The 13077-nt window shown below is 38.2% G+C and overlaps 1 long non-coding RNA gene and 1 pseudogene across 1 annotated transcript; one reads left to right on the top strand and one right to left on the bottom strand.

The window, feature by feature from the left end:
* Positions 1 to 1278: 1278 nt before the first annotated feature.
* On the bottom strand, positions 1279 to 2105 carry LOC121776184. The gene is made up of 2 exons (XR_006045254.1): positions 1541 to 2105; positions 1279 to 1469 (listed from the first exon to the last, which is right to left on the bottom strand). It is a non-coding gene; the product is annotated as an uncharacterized LOC121776184 (long non-coding RNA).
* A 6390-nt stretch (positions 2106 to 8495) lies between these two features.
* LOC121776328 lies at positions 8496 to 11381 on the top strand (annotated as a pseudogene).
* The last annotated feature ends 1696 nt before the right edge of the window (positions 11382 to 13077 follow it).

The following is a 13077-nucleotide window of genomic DNA, read 5'->3' as shown; positions in this document are numbered from 1 at the left end:
AGGGTGAAGCTTGTTTTAAACATAATTTTCTTTGGTTAAGCTTGTTTTAAACATAATTTTACTTTCACCATTAACATCAAACTAATGGAGCCTAACTTATTTAGAATTGCCTCGAAGTCATTACACATTCTAGTGATCTAGCCCTGTTTTCAATATAAAATGGAGTACTACTGAATAACACATGGGCCAGGGCTTCAGAGCCCAATAGCGTGATAGTTTCTGGGCCGATTTGTTAAAGCCCATGGGAGAGTACCTTAGTTCTAATTTCTAAAGCCCGCCTAGAGTTTGCAAGCGAAATAGACGCATTCATGTCCGACAGTTACTAGTACATATATTTTGGAACTAAAATCCTGAAACAGATACTTACATTTGTGGACGGTACTGGTTCTAATGAGAAAATTGGTGAAGTAAGGGAGAACAATAAAAAGTAGGTATAGTAAGTGACATACTTGGATTTTACATGGTTTTAGAGGGTGGTTTTGTATGAATTTAATCATATTTCGTCTATTATTGGGCGTGTTTATATCTACTTCTCTATTATGTTGGTATGTTGATCATTTTGTTAAGAATGTGTAGAAAAATATACAAAATATATGGATGTGCAGCAGCCTTAGTTTGAGACAATTTTACTGGAGATTTTGAAGTCCAATCAGCCCCTAATGCATATCAATCTCTTCTTCTTTGAAAGAGCTTCGTGTGGGTATCTCGCACGTCTCAATCGGAGTTCAGTAGAAGAATTTATGGCTGTTATAAAAACATTGCGCTGTCTAGAAAGTTTCACGCTGCCGAGTGAATTATTACCCTGTAAATTCAAGCGGCCGGGTACAAGTGATACAACGTTGGACTTCCAGTAAGGGGTTGAAAAAGCTTTACGCGGCCGAGTGAGTTTTACCCTTATAAATTGAAGCGGCCGGGTGCGCTGTTTTGGCGAGTTAATTTTGCCGAAACATGATTTTTGAAGGAGAAAAAGGCACGACCGTCAGTGTAACACCCGAGAAAAAAGGGAGAAAAAAAAATTTAAAGTAATCTAATTAAATCTTTTCCTAGTTGACTTGGTCAAATATATTTCTCCAAACCTCATCACCAAATGATTTCCCCATATCTTCATCTTCCCTAAAAATCTCTCCCTCATCTAAATCCATCGATATCTATCTTTTTTTTTGCCTATATATATATATATATATATATATATACATCTCTTCCCACCATTTTCTCCATTAATTCCAAATCTGAGAAGAGGAGCACAACGAAAATAGTTCCAGCAATTGCAAATTATCCTATCCAATTGAAGGTATATCCTCTTTTATTTTATGAAATCTTCCATGGCATATACATTTACGGTAGTCCACCAATTGAATTTCTGCAATTTGTTGAATAATACCCTCCTCCTAAAACTTCAATCTTTAATACCGATAGAAGTTTCCCTTTTGATTTCTTTCCAATTCCAATATTAAATATTCCGGGACTGCCTAAAAATAGTTGAATCGAATAATCAGAAATTTAATAAAGGTTTAGAATGGGGTAAAGGAGAAGGACTTACCGGTTGTGAGAAGTAGCGTCGCCGGCGACGGAGGCTGAGCTGGTTGGAGCTCAGCGGCGACGGAGGGGCAGTGACAGTAGCAATGGGTGTGTTCCTTAATTCTTAAGGTAGTAGATAGAAAGGGAGATGAGCTTGTTGCTTCTGATTCGGGAATATGAGATGAAAATTGAGACAAGGGCGTTAGAGATGAGGGATAGACGAATTGTGATGTTGGAGCTGCTTTAAATTTTTTTTTGAGATTTATGAGAGATAAACGATGGTGGTGAGAAGGAGTATACTTTACTTGTCTTCTTTTAATTTAGTGGGCCATTCTTGTTTGTTGTGATAGAGGAAGAGAAATTAGTTTGGGTACGGAGTGTATACGTTGCTGCTGACCCTTTTTCTTTCTCTAATTTTAATTGTTTGAGCACTATTACTTATATTATTTTATGGGGTCAATTAGTTTTAGTGTATAATAGTTTTAAAGTGGGTAATTGATAAATATGTTTTATTATATATGAGCGAAGGATAAATTGAGCACACACTTAGGATGCATACATTGTTAAATTTATTTACTTTGCAAAGTCTAATTTTTGCATATCGTGTTAGATCGAAAAGGGTAAATTTGTGCACGTCGATTGCTGTGAGAACGAAAAGTGATTGAGGAGTTAAGCGTTTGAGGTGGACTTTCTTTTTAAATAAGGGCAATGCCCAAAGTATATTTTTATGTGAAAATGATATGAATATTTGTCATCAATGGATCAGATATGGTAGACATCTATGGGAAAATGACTGCAGTCACGAGTTTTACAATGGAAATGATTTTAGTGTCTTGGGCGATTTCTAAAGTTAAAACCCCAAGGTCACTCAATGGTGGCATGATAAATATCATTTTATAAAATGTTTTCGGCATGAGTCCATTGAGTGCATCAAGTACTTAGCCCTGCATTTCTTTTTAAAAATGTGCAGGTTGAGCATGACGGGTGCGGTGGGTGTTGAGCAAGACCGTTGAAGAAACTTAAGTGTGTAGAATGTGTCATGTCTTCATACGTGGCATATTCATTCTCTCAAATGCTTCCGTTAAGTAGTTGTTCTTCTTTTGAGTTCTTGTATCGTTGAGATAGTATTCATTCTTGAGTTGTTGATTGTTGAGATACTCTGATTTTTATTCGAGCTATTCCCATTTGTTTCGAGCTATGGTCGAGTTGCGTTGTTTTCCCCCTTTCTTCCCCGCTTCTTTAATCCTCCCCTAGTCGTGATAAACCGTGTTTTCTATCCTTAGAAAATGCGGGCGTGACAGTCAGGCTCAATCACTCCACCTCTTGCCAAATTGATCAGTTTGCTCCACCTCTAGGCTATTTTTTGCTTCTGTTCTCACTTGATCAAGTCGCATCGTCACTTAGCAAATTCTCAATCGTGCACACTAAAACTCCACTTTTCTTCGTGTTATCTACCAAATTTAGTATATTAACCACCATAAAAACTATGCATGAAACGAGCCTTATCAATATTCAACATAATTTCTTAATCTCTGTGCCTAGAAGTTTAGCCTCAACTTTTTGGGTGGATCTCATGTTATGGCTGATAGCCCAGTAGGAGATGTTGTTCCATACAACCAATTATATGGAACATCATCCCCTGTTGTGCTATTAGACACAGCAGGAGATCCAAACTCCAACTTTCTTAAGACGGAGGGAGTACTTGCTATTGAATAAATTATCTCTATCGACTTAAGCTAGTTATAAATATGGGAAAGTTGTGTACAAGTAGGTGTTGCGTGTACATGGACAGTTAAGTGTGTGAGGTGTGTATCTCTTGAGGTGTCATCCAAGAGAGTATTTTGGGGCGTGTCTTCAAAGATTTGTAGTGTTGTGCTAGTGTTGTGTAAACCATCATGTAGTGTAATGGTGTTCTGTACACCCTTGTTGTATTTAATAAAATTCATTTCGTCTGTGAGTTAATGAAGAGAGAGTAAAGTAAGAGAGATGAAAAAGTAGAGATAGGGATGTTTCCATTTTAAGAAATATTTCATTTTTAATGGGACAATCCAAAAAAGGAAATTGTTTCATTTTTAACGGGACTAGAGAGTACTCAACAAGTGGTATTTGAGCTACTTCACGTTGTGGTGATTGTTGTTGTAGCTATGGTGTTTTGTGGCGTTCATTCGCATATTGATAGCATACCGGTACTCTGCCAGAATCAACAGTTGAGGACTATTGTTGGAGCTGTTACTCTATCGGAACTAATAGTTAGGAACTATAGTTGGTGTCGTTACCGTGCCGAAGTTAACAGCTGAGAACATCAGTACAATATGGCAGATTTTTAGATTTTGCTAAAAGCATCGAGAAGCTAAAAAGCAATAATTGCAGGACTGGAGTATCCATATGAGATATTTTCGGAGGAGATAGCATCACACCACCGACTGGCGACGCGAAGGCACATGAAGAGTAGAGTAGGAGATGAAATGCGGAAAGACAATGTTCGTGCTGGTGGCTGTAGTAGAAGCCTAGCAGATGCAACGTATCAGGTTAGCTAAGACACCGAAAGAGGTGTGGGAGATCCTGAAGACTGCTTTCACTAAGAATAACGAGGCAAAGCTACAATGCCTAAAGAATGAGCTATTCTCAATCTAGCAACGAGAGCACACTGTTAGTCAGTACTTCTCTAAAGTAAAATCTTTATGCAAGGATATTTCAAAATTAGATCCTAATAACGTGTTTAATGAGACGAGGATGAGAAGGATCATCGTCCATTGTTTAAGACCCGAGTTTAAGGGTCTTATGACTCAAGGTTGGGCTACGTAGCCAACCCTTGACGAGTTATAGAATATCTTGTCCAATGAAGAGACATTGGATGATAAAATGTCCAAAGTAGCTGTGAAGGATTATGTAGAAGACGTCATGTTCACTGGCAACGGGGGCCGCTCTACTAGAAATGATTGCATACAAAGAAGATAAGAAGGCAGCTGAGATTATTGGCGTAGAAGAGACGAAGGTGATCGAGATTATCGCCGTAAAAGAGCGATGAAGATGAAGATGAAGATGAAGATGAAGATGAGAGACACTCTCAGCTAGGGGGAGCACAACACTAAGACGACAGGAGTAGTGAAGCTCGTCAATCTAGAAAATTTGATGGAATATGCAATAACTGTTGGAAGAAAGACTACATAACTACGAACTGTCGGTCGGAAAATAAGCCGCCACTAGAAGGTCATGGAATAATGGCACATGGAAGCATTAGCTTCTTCTTATTCTTCCATCATGATGATAACTGAAGACTTCTATTTCAACAATTGAGGAGACTTGGAGAAAAGAAGTCAACCCAAGCTCAAGTGAATAAAGAAACTTGGACCTACTAGAAATTGAAGAGGAGACCAGCCAGCAATGTGTGAAGATTCCAAAAACTCAAGGAGATAATGAAGAAGGTGGAGAAATACAAGTACTAAAGGTTGAAGAAGACTCTTCAAGGATAACAGAAAGTCCTTGGCATATAAAAGCTCTTTCCTAGGCATATATGATACACTTTTTATTAGGACTAAATAATCCGACAAGTCTATAGAGCCTTTGTCCTAGCGGCAAGAAGCTTAGACATTATTGTATGAAGTGCTGAGTTCGAGCCCTCTTGACATCAATTATAATTTCCTCCTTTCTATAGGAGTTTATTTTAGAAGAAAAAAAAATATACATGGTATATATAGTATAACTAAAGGTTAATACCAGATATCAAACACATGGAAAACGAACACAAATTGGCTATCTTCTACTAGGCTTCTTCTACTATTTGGAAAAGCAAAAGGTTTTGGTTTTTGAGAAATAAAAACTTGTAAAAACAAAGAAAACAATAATTGCAGATAAAACACAGAGATAATTCACATGAGATAAGAGAATTACAGGTATGTGCTTACAGTTATGGTTATACAAATTCCAACTACAACACACTAGCACAGTTCATACTTCACCAGAACGAGTCACTAATATATTGTCCATGCAGCACAAAGTGGATTGTAGACACTAGGGACGTCAATCCTAGATTAATAACTCCTAAAAACTCCTAAGACTCCTTATATTCTCGCTCTCAATTAACAGTGTCGTTTTAAGGGAAGCTAATTGTAACGTCAACTAAGCTCTTCTAACTCGCCAACTTCCTCTCACGATTATGTTGCAAGTCAATAGATCATCACTGAATGTGTCACTCAAACGTGAAGCAATTATCCAACACTTAATAAAAGTGAAGTAATGAACGAAACAGATATTAAATAAATACGAATTGTATAACCAAAGTCGTTACTAACACATCCCTAGAATTCTACGAGTTTAGTTACACATAATTGAATAATCTAAAAACATAGTTTGTAGGGTAAACAATGAAAACATAAGAACTAAAGTGATAACACCCAAAGGTTGAATTTTTATAGCCTCGATCTTCTCTTGAATTCTTCTTCAAACACCTTGAACTTGATGAACAATGGAAGAACTCTCAACTCTCTGGAAAATTATGCAGCAAAAGATCTCCTTGATGAAGCTTGAGGGGGTTTTTATAGCCTTATTTTCGTGCTCCATAATTATGGCAAATATTCAGTATAGTATGGTAAATTTTGCAGAGAAAGTAGGTTAATTTTGTGCGCCTCGTTTTCCCAGCGGGCCGCTGCACTTTGTTCAACGGTCGCTGGCTAGTGTTCCGTAGCGTTCTGTCTCTTGATCAGCGGTCGTTGCACTTTGTTCAACGGTCGCTGGCTAGTGTTCCGTAGCGTTCTGTCTCTTGATCAGCGGTCGTTGCACTTTGTTTCAGCTGTCGCTGGCAATCATCCCGTAGCTACTGGATCTCCGGGAGCGGTCGCTGGGTGTGTTCCTCTTTTCAGCTCAACCTTTTTGAAGCGGACCGCTACCCATTCAGCGGTCGTTGGCTATGTTGCAACAGACCGATGGACCTCTCGAATGCTCCAGATTTCTAACTTCGACTTTTAGCTATTTTTTTAGGCTATGTTTTGCATATTTCTCACAAAACACGTAAAAAATACCAAATTAAACAAAATATGCAATTAATGGACATGTAATACAACTTTGACACTCAAAACGGACCAAATAATGGCCTTAAAACAATGCAAAATCTGAGTGTATCAATATAAAAGCGGATCAAGATCGGACAAGGCTGAGACAAATAGAGTTGGGGCTTTCAATTCCGAGTCTGATGCTTGATGTCGAAAAATATCTAGATTTGAATTTGAATTACAATTCCAATTCCTCTCAATTCCACAATTTTAATTAAAAAATAACATATAATTGCAAATTGTTACTTGGATACTTTCATACACTACATAAATAGAGCACACACAACACACATAGTTACACACAAAGACAGACACAAACACACATAGACATACCTACACAAAAGTTACACACACAAACAAACACTCACAAACGCAGACACACATTTACGCACACAGTCACACACACACGTCTACAAAGTTACACACAGACACAATTACACACACAAATACAAATGTACATGCGCATTTACTGCCAGAGTCACACACAGACTCACATACTCACACATAGTTATACACACACACTCACATACTCACACACAGTTACACACACATACACATACACATACACATACACACTCACATACTCACATACAAACACACAATTACACACACTCACACACACCGTCATATGCACACAGTCACACACAAAGAGTTACACACACGGAGTTACACACAGACATACACTGTCATACACACACACATAGTTACACACTTCAGAGACACACAATCACACACACACACACACATAGTTACACATATAAACACACCGTCACACACACAGTTACACAAACATAGATGGACACACACAGTTACACACACTACACATACTACACACTTTTGTGAGTGTGGGTGCATAATTTCTATAAATTCAATTCCCTATCACTTTTACCGAACAAAGGATTTGGAATTGAATTATAATTCCAATTCCAATTCTACTGAACGGGCCTTAAGAGTTTTCACAATTATTATTCAAATCCAACAATATAATTCTAATTCCAATCCAATTCCAATTTTACTTCCAATTCCAATTTTACTGAATGCACCTTAAGAGTTTTCACAATTATAATATTATTGCAAAAGATAAAAAGAAAATCGAGAGAGGAAAGGAGAAAAAGAAGTGTGTATGATTATGGATTTAGTTATGAATTATGGTTCATGCAAAAGGCGCTGCCGTGTTTATAGGAAAAATGGATAACACACACTTCCATCAACATTAAAATAATTGGGTCTGACCTGGTTACTGTCATTGTCCTACAACATTAAAATAAATTCTTTAAATAAAGCTTTAAACTGATTAAAGATTCCTCTTGCAACAGAGAAGAAAAAATGTGATTCGATATATCATGACTTGATATTTTATTCCCCGTCTTGATTACCACTTTAAATTTGTTGCATTTTGTTTTTTCAATTTCATTTGCTAGTGCTTTTAGCTAGCTAGCGCACATAACTACTTTTAGCATCCAAATACAAAAATTAGTTTGTAATGGATTATTAATAGTATTTTATTTTAACTTAAATTTGTGATTCAAGTTCTATATTTATGTAGTGTTACTAATAGTGTTAAAATAATGAATCCAAAACGTTCCAAATTTTTTTTACAGTATTCCCTCAGTCTCTTAAATAATGTCACAGTTTGACTAGACACGGGTTTTAAGAAATATAATAGAAAGTGAGTTGTACAAGTTATTAGGATATGAGTCCTACTTGTAAATTATTAGTTTTATAATAAAATATGAGTGAGAATAAGTTAGTCGAATGTGAGGTCCTGTACCAAAAATGGTAAAAAATGAAATGTGACAAATTTTATGGGACGGATGGAAATAGAAAAATGTGATAAAATTTTAGGGATGTATGGAGTATATAGCAACGGTTATAAATATGAACACTGCCACTAATTATATTTAAATCCAACAAATTCTCTACCGGTTTTAGAAGCTAACCCTCATGCATGCTTCGTTGCTGACCTACCAAAATGTTACCACTAATAATTAGGCATATTAGTTATTGTTCATATGCATATTGGTTTGTTGTGAAGAGGAAGTAAAATGTTAGTGCAAAGCTTTATAGAGAGGCTTAGGCCCCTTGTGGGGATCAAGGGCTGGGATTACATCGTGTTATGGAAGCTTAGCGATGATAACAGGTTACAAAATTAACTAATTAACCCAAGTCCAAACCATAAAGGCCTTAATTATTGTATGATCACTTTGTTTTCACTGTTTGGGATTTGAAGGTCGATTGAGTTGAAGGACTGCTGCTGCGATGGACGGGATAACAACGCGCACGAGCTTGGCTTCGAGGTTTCTTCTAGCTCTCCTTGTAGAGATGTGATGTATCCTCATCCAAGGTTCAAGTCCTATGATTTACTGGACCTCATTCCTTCGTCCATGATCCTCGATTCTGGGTAAGTATCTAACTAGTTGGCCTTTTTTCTGATCAGTTGGACCAACCTTCTATCAAACTGGTCAAATTTAAAGCCTCGTGTTTTTTCAATTTTAGTTGATATATACTACAGGAATTTTTGGCCCACACCCATTGGTGGTAGAAGGAATGACCCATGAGACTTATATAATTGTTTCAGCTCTATCTGATAATGTTATAGTATTTTATTTTTCTTTCATTTGCCAACAATCAGATCCAGACCTAGATATTAATTGATGTTGTAATACATTTGTAGAGTCCATGCACAAACCTTGTGCTCAAACCAACCTAGCTGGCTCAGTTACTCACACAACTCAGATTCAACCCTCTCATCACAAGTAGGTCCATTTTGAAGATTTCACTTATTTTCTTTAAACATGTAATGTTATGATCCATTTTTTCTAAGTGCAAGAAGCAGTTGGAACTCGAGTTTTGATCCCGTTGTCCGTGGGACTAGTGGAGCTGTTCGTGGCCGACGAGGTTAGCAATACTGTTCAACTTGAAAACAAGATAGTTATGATTAGAGAGTAGAGAGTAACATATGGTGGTGTGTAGGTGGCTGAGGACAAAGGGGTGATGGATCTGATCCGGGTGCAGTGCAGCATTGCGCTGGAGCAGCAGACGATGAGCAACTCAGGGACAACAGATTCCTTCTCCTCAGCCCTCTTCCAGCAGCATATGTCATCACCTGACTTGCCTAATGACATCTCCATTGACAGGATCCATCTCTCCGACAGCATGTTCCTTGAAGGGGACCATTGCATCTTCACCCCAACGATGGAGAACGCTTTCCAGGAGGCGAGCAGAGGGGCCAAGTGGGTGGAGGAGGACAACAGGTCTGATGATTCGGACGAGAATGATCCCAAGTACAGGAGGAGGAGTGGGAAGGGGTCAAAGAATCTGGAGGCCGAGAGGAAGAGGAGGAAGAAGCTAAATGACAGGCTTTACGCCCTACGTGCATTGGTGCCTAACATCTCCAAGGTAAGTAAGGCCTAACTAATCACTACCAAGGCCGGGGACGCGTGTAACTAGTTATATACATATATATATTCGATCGTAATCATTTAATAACCAATTCTTATTGCAGAACTACTAACCATGAACATTTTATGCACGTTTAATGAACATATAATGATTATCCCTTATAATAATGTTCATTACATATATATAAAATGTTCGTTATAAGTGTATAAAATGTTTATTGTTTGTAGTTCTGCAATAAGAATTATATGTATTTTAACACACACCTGTACATAAATATACTTGTGATGCAGTTGGACAGAGCCTCGATCCTAGGGGATGCGATTGAGTATGTGAAGGAGCTGCGGAAGCAGGCGGACAACTAATTCTTATTGCAGAACTACTAACCATGATCACGATGAGAGTGCAAAGAAGACAGCGGAGGAAGGCTCGTTCCCACAGATTCAGAAGCGCAACCCTAAGCGTGAGCAGGAGAGCCTCTCCACCGGCTATCACACAAACAAGAGTGATCAGCAGATGGAGGTATACTCAGGTATTCATTAGTAGGCTTTTATGAATTACTCTCTCCGTCCCTTATAATTTGTCATCATTTGACCCGACACGAGTTTTAAGAAATGTAATGAAAAGTGTGTTAAAAAAGTTAGTGTCATGTGGCTCATATATTTATATATTAGTTTTATAATAAAATGTGAGTAGGAATGAGTTAGTGAAATATGAGGTCCATTACCAAAAATGATAAAAGTGAAATATAACAAATTTGTAGGGACGAACGAAAACGGAAATAAGTGATAAATTTTAGGGATGGAGGGAGTACTACATATTGTTTGGTGATTGATGATGGATTTGTGCAGCCTCAAGTGGAGGTGTACCAAGTGGATGGGAAGGAGTTCTTTGTCAAGGTTTTTTGTGAGCATAAATGTGGTGGTTTTGTGAGATTGATAGATGCCTTGTATGCAATGGGACTCGAAGTAGACAATGTCAACACAATGAGGCACACTTGCTTGGCTTCCGCCATCTTTAAAGTTGAGGTAAAATATAAATAAATTCAACGATTTCTATCGCTAACTCTTTTATCTTTGAGTTATCTGGCCTAAAATGATCTAAAATGTGTGTTATTGTCTTGTTTTACCTTATCTATCTTAGAGGAAGAATGAGGAGACGGTGGAAGCTGACGATGTGAAGGAGTCGTTGCTAGAGCTTACGAGGAATCCATGGCCGAATTACGGTGTGGATGTTGAAATGGAAATCACAAACGACGTGGATGCTATAAATCATTACTGCCACATGAATTCTCGACATCATCTACATTGATTTACTCTATCTTTTACTTTCCCAAAGCTAAGTAAACACACACACATACACACAGTCATAGTGTATGTTGAATGAGAATTTCTTTTGTGGAAATTGAGTGTCTATGTGTTTGAGTAAATTATGTGAAATTAGTTGTTGTGAGTTATGTGAGTTAATGTGATTAACCCTGAAGGACTCGGGTTAGAGTCGGATCCAGGATGACCCAGGGGCCAGGGTTGGAACGACCCATGTTTGTGTCGACTGCGTTCCCGATGTGGTCTCGGTTTGAGGGGAGGTTTGTTGGGTTACAAACATATCCCACATCGGATGAGTGAGGGAAGTTGGAAGGTGTATATAATTCATGTCCAACCCCAATTAATTTGAGGTCTTTTGGGAGTGACCCAAAAATAAATCCGTGCGGGCTTGACCCAAAGCGGACAATATCAAACTAATGTTGCAGTCGACGATCCTAACAATTGGTATCAGAGCTAGTCTTTGGCTCTGATTATTTGGATTTAAATTTCACGAAATTCATGTATGCATGTCCAATTTGATTGCGAAGCATGTTCTTGGTGTTTTGTTTAATTTATGTCTTTTGGTTGTTCTTCACGCTTGAGGACAAGCATGTGGTAAGTGTGAGCAGTTTGATAAGTCGTATTCTAGGCCTTTGTTACGGGTCAGTATGATGTGCAAAATTGATTATATCTGCAAAACAGTTGCTCAAAGTGTGCAGGTTAAGTGTTCTAGCCAGTAGGGAAGTTTCGGAATGTTCAGGTGAAAATGGGCGCCAGCATGATCTCATACTGATCAATATTCCTGCTGAAACGGCTTGAGATGGAGAAGACGGATAGCTGGGACGGATTACCCACAATTAAGGGCAAAGAAGTCAACTTGCAATGAGGATTTACCCTAAAATCAAGGGTAAGCCTCCCTATAAAAGGAAGCCAAGAAGGAGAGAGAAGAAAAAAATCCACATTCACTCATTCACCACCATCTTTAGGTAGAGAGTTCTCTCGGTAATACCAGTCTTTCAGTCGTGTCCCGCTTCTTGCCTCGCCGCAGCCATGATCACCTGACGCCCAGATGTTCCCAGAGTTCCAGTCATCGTCCGTTCCAGCCAGCAAGACCGTAGCTTAGAGATTCCATCGCCCGGAGTGGCAAAAACACTTTTATTTGCCTTCGCAGTTTAATTTTCCTTGCTTTCCTTACGTTGGATCTTTGTTGCTTTTGGATATTTTCTGCTTTTGAAGTACTTGTTGAAGATCCGAACGTGTTTATGCTATGAAATTGATTTCTGTTTCGTTTATTGTGTTGTTTTCTTTTCCTTCCTTGCCTAGTTAGCTTAGATCTAAAGTTTCTTGGTGTTTTAAGTGCTGAATCTCTCATTTCTGTTTTACGTAGCAAGTTTCTCTAGGATAGTATAAGTTGGTACTGTTTGATTGGGAAGTGGATCGTTGCATGCAAAGCTTAGTTTTAATTTCCGAATCGTTCTTCTATGTTAACCAGTATGCAGAAGTCCAGTTCCAGTGTTTGATTTCAGATTTGATTTCGTAGTTTTAGATCTGTGTTCGCGAGTTGATAATCTGTGTTTTCCGTGTTGAATCTGGAATTGTTATCTGAATTTTGGATGTGTTTGTTGAAGAAGATGGTGTCTATTTCAATTGGAGGGGACCACTTACTTTTTAGATGCTTTTTGCTTTTGTCCTTCACTTTTAGTTAAGCCCTGTCAGCCTAGTCACCAAACTTCCACTACCCTCTGAATATTCCGTTTAGCCCAAAATAGAAACCCGTACCTTCTAAATATTTTCTGCTACAAAAATGT

This window comes from Salvia splendens, chromosome 18 (assembly GCF_004379255.2).
Source record: "Salvia splendens isolate huo1 chromosome 18, SspV2, whole genome shotgun sequence".
Taxonomy (NCBI): Eukaryota; Viridiplantae; Streptophyta; class Magnoliopsida; order Lamiales; family Lamiaceae; genus Salvia; species Salvia splendens.
Note: the sequence above shows the minus strand (reverse complement) of the source record. Positions and strands in the feature narration are given on the sequence as shown.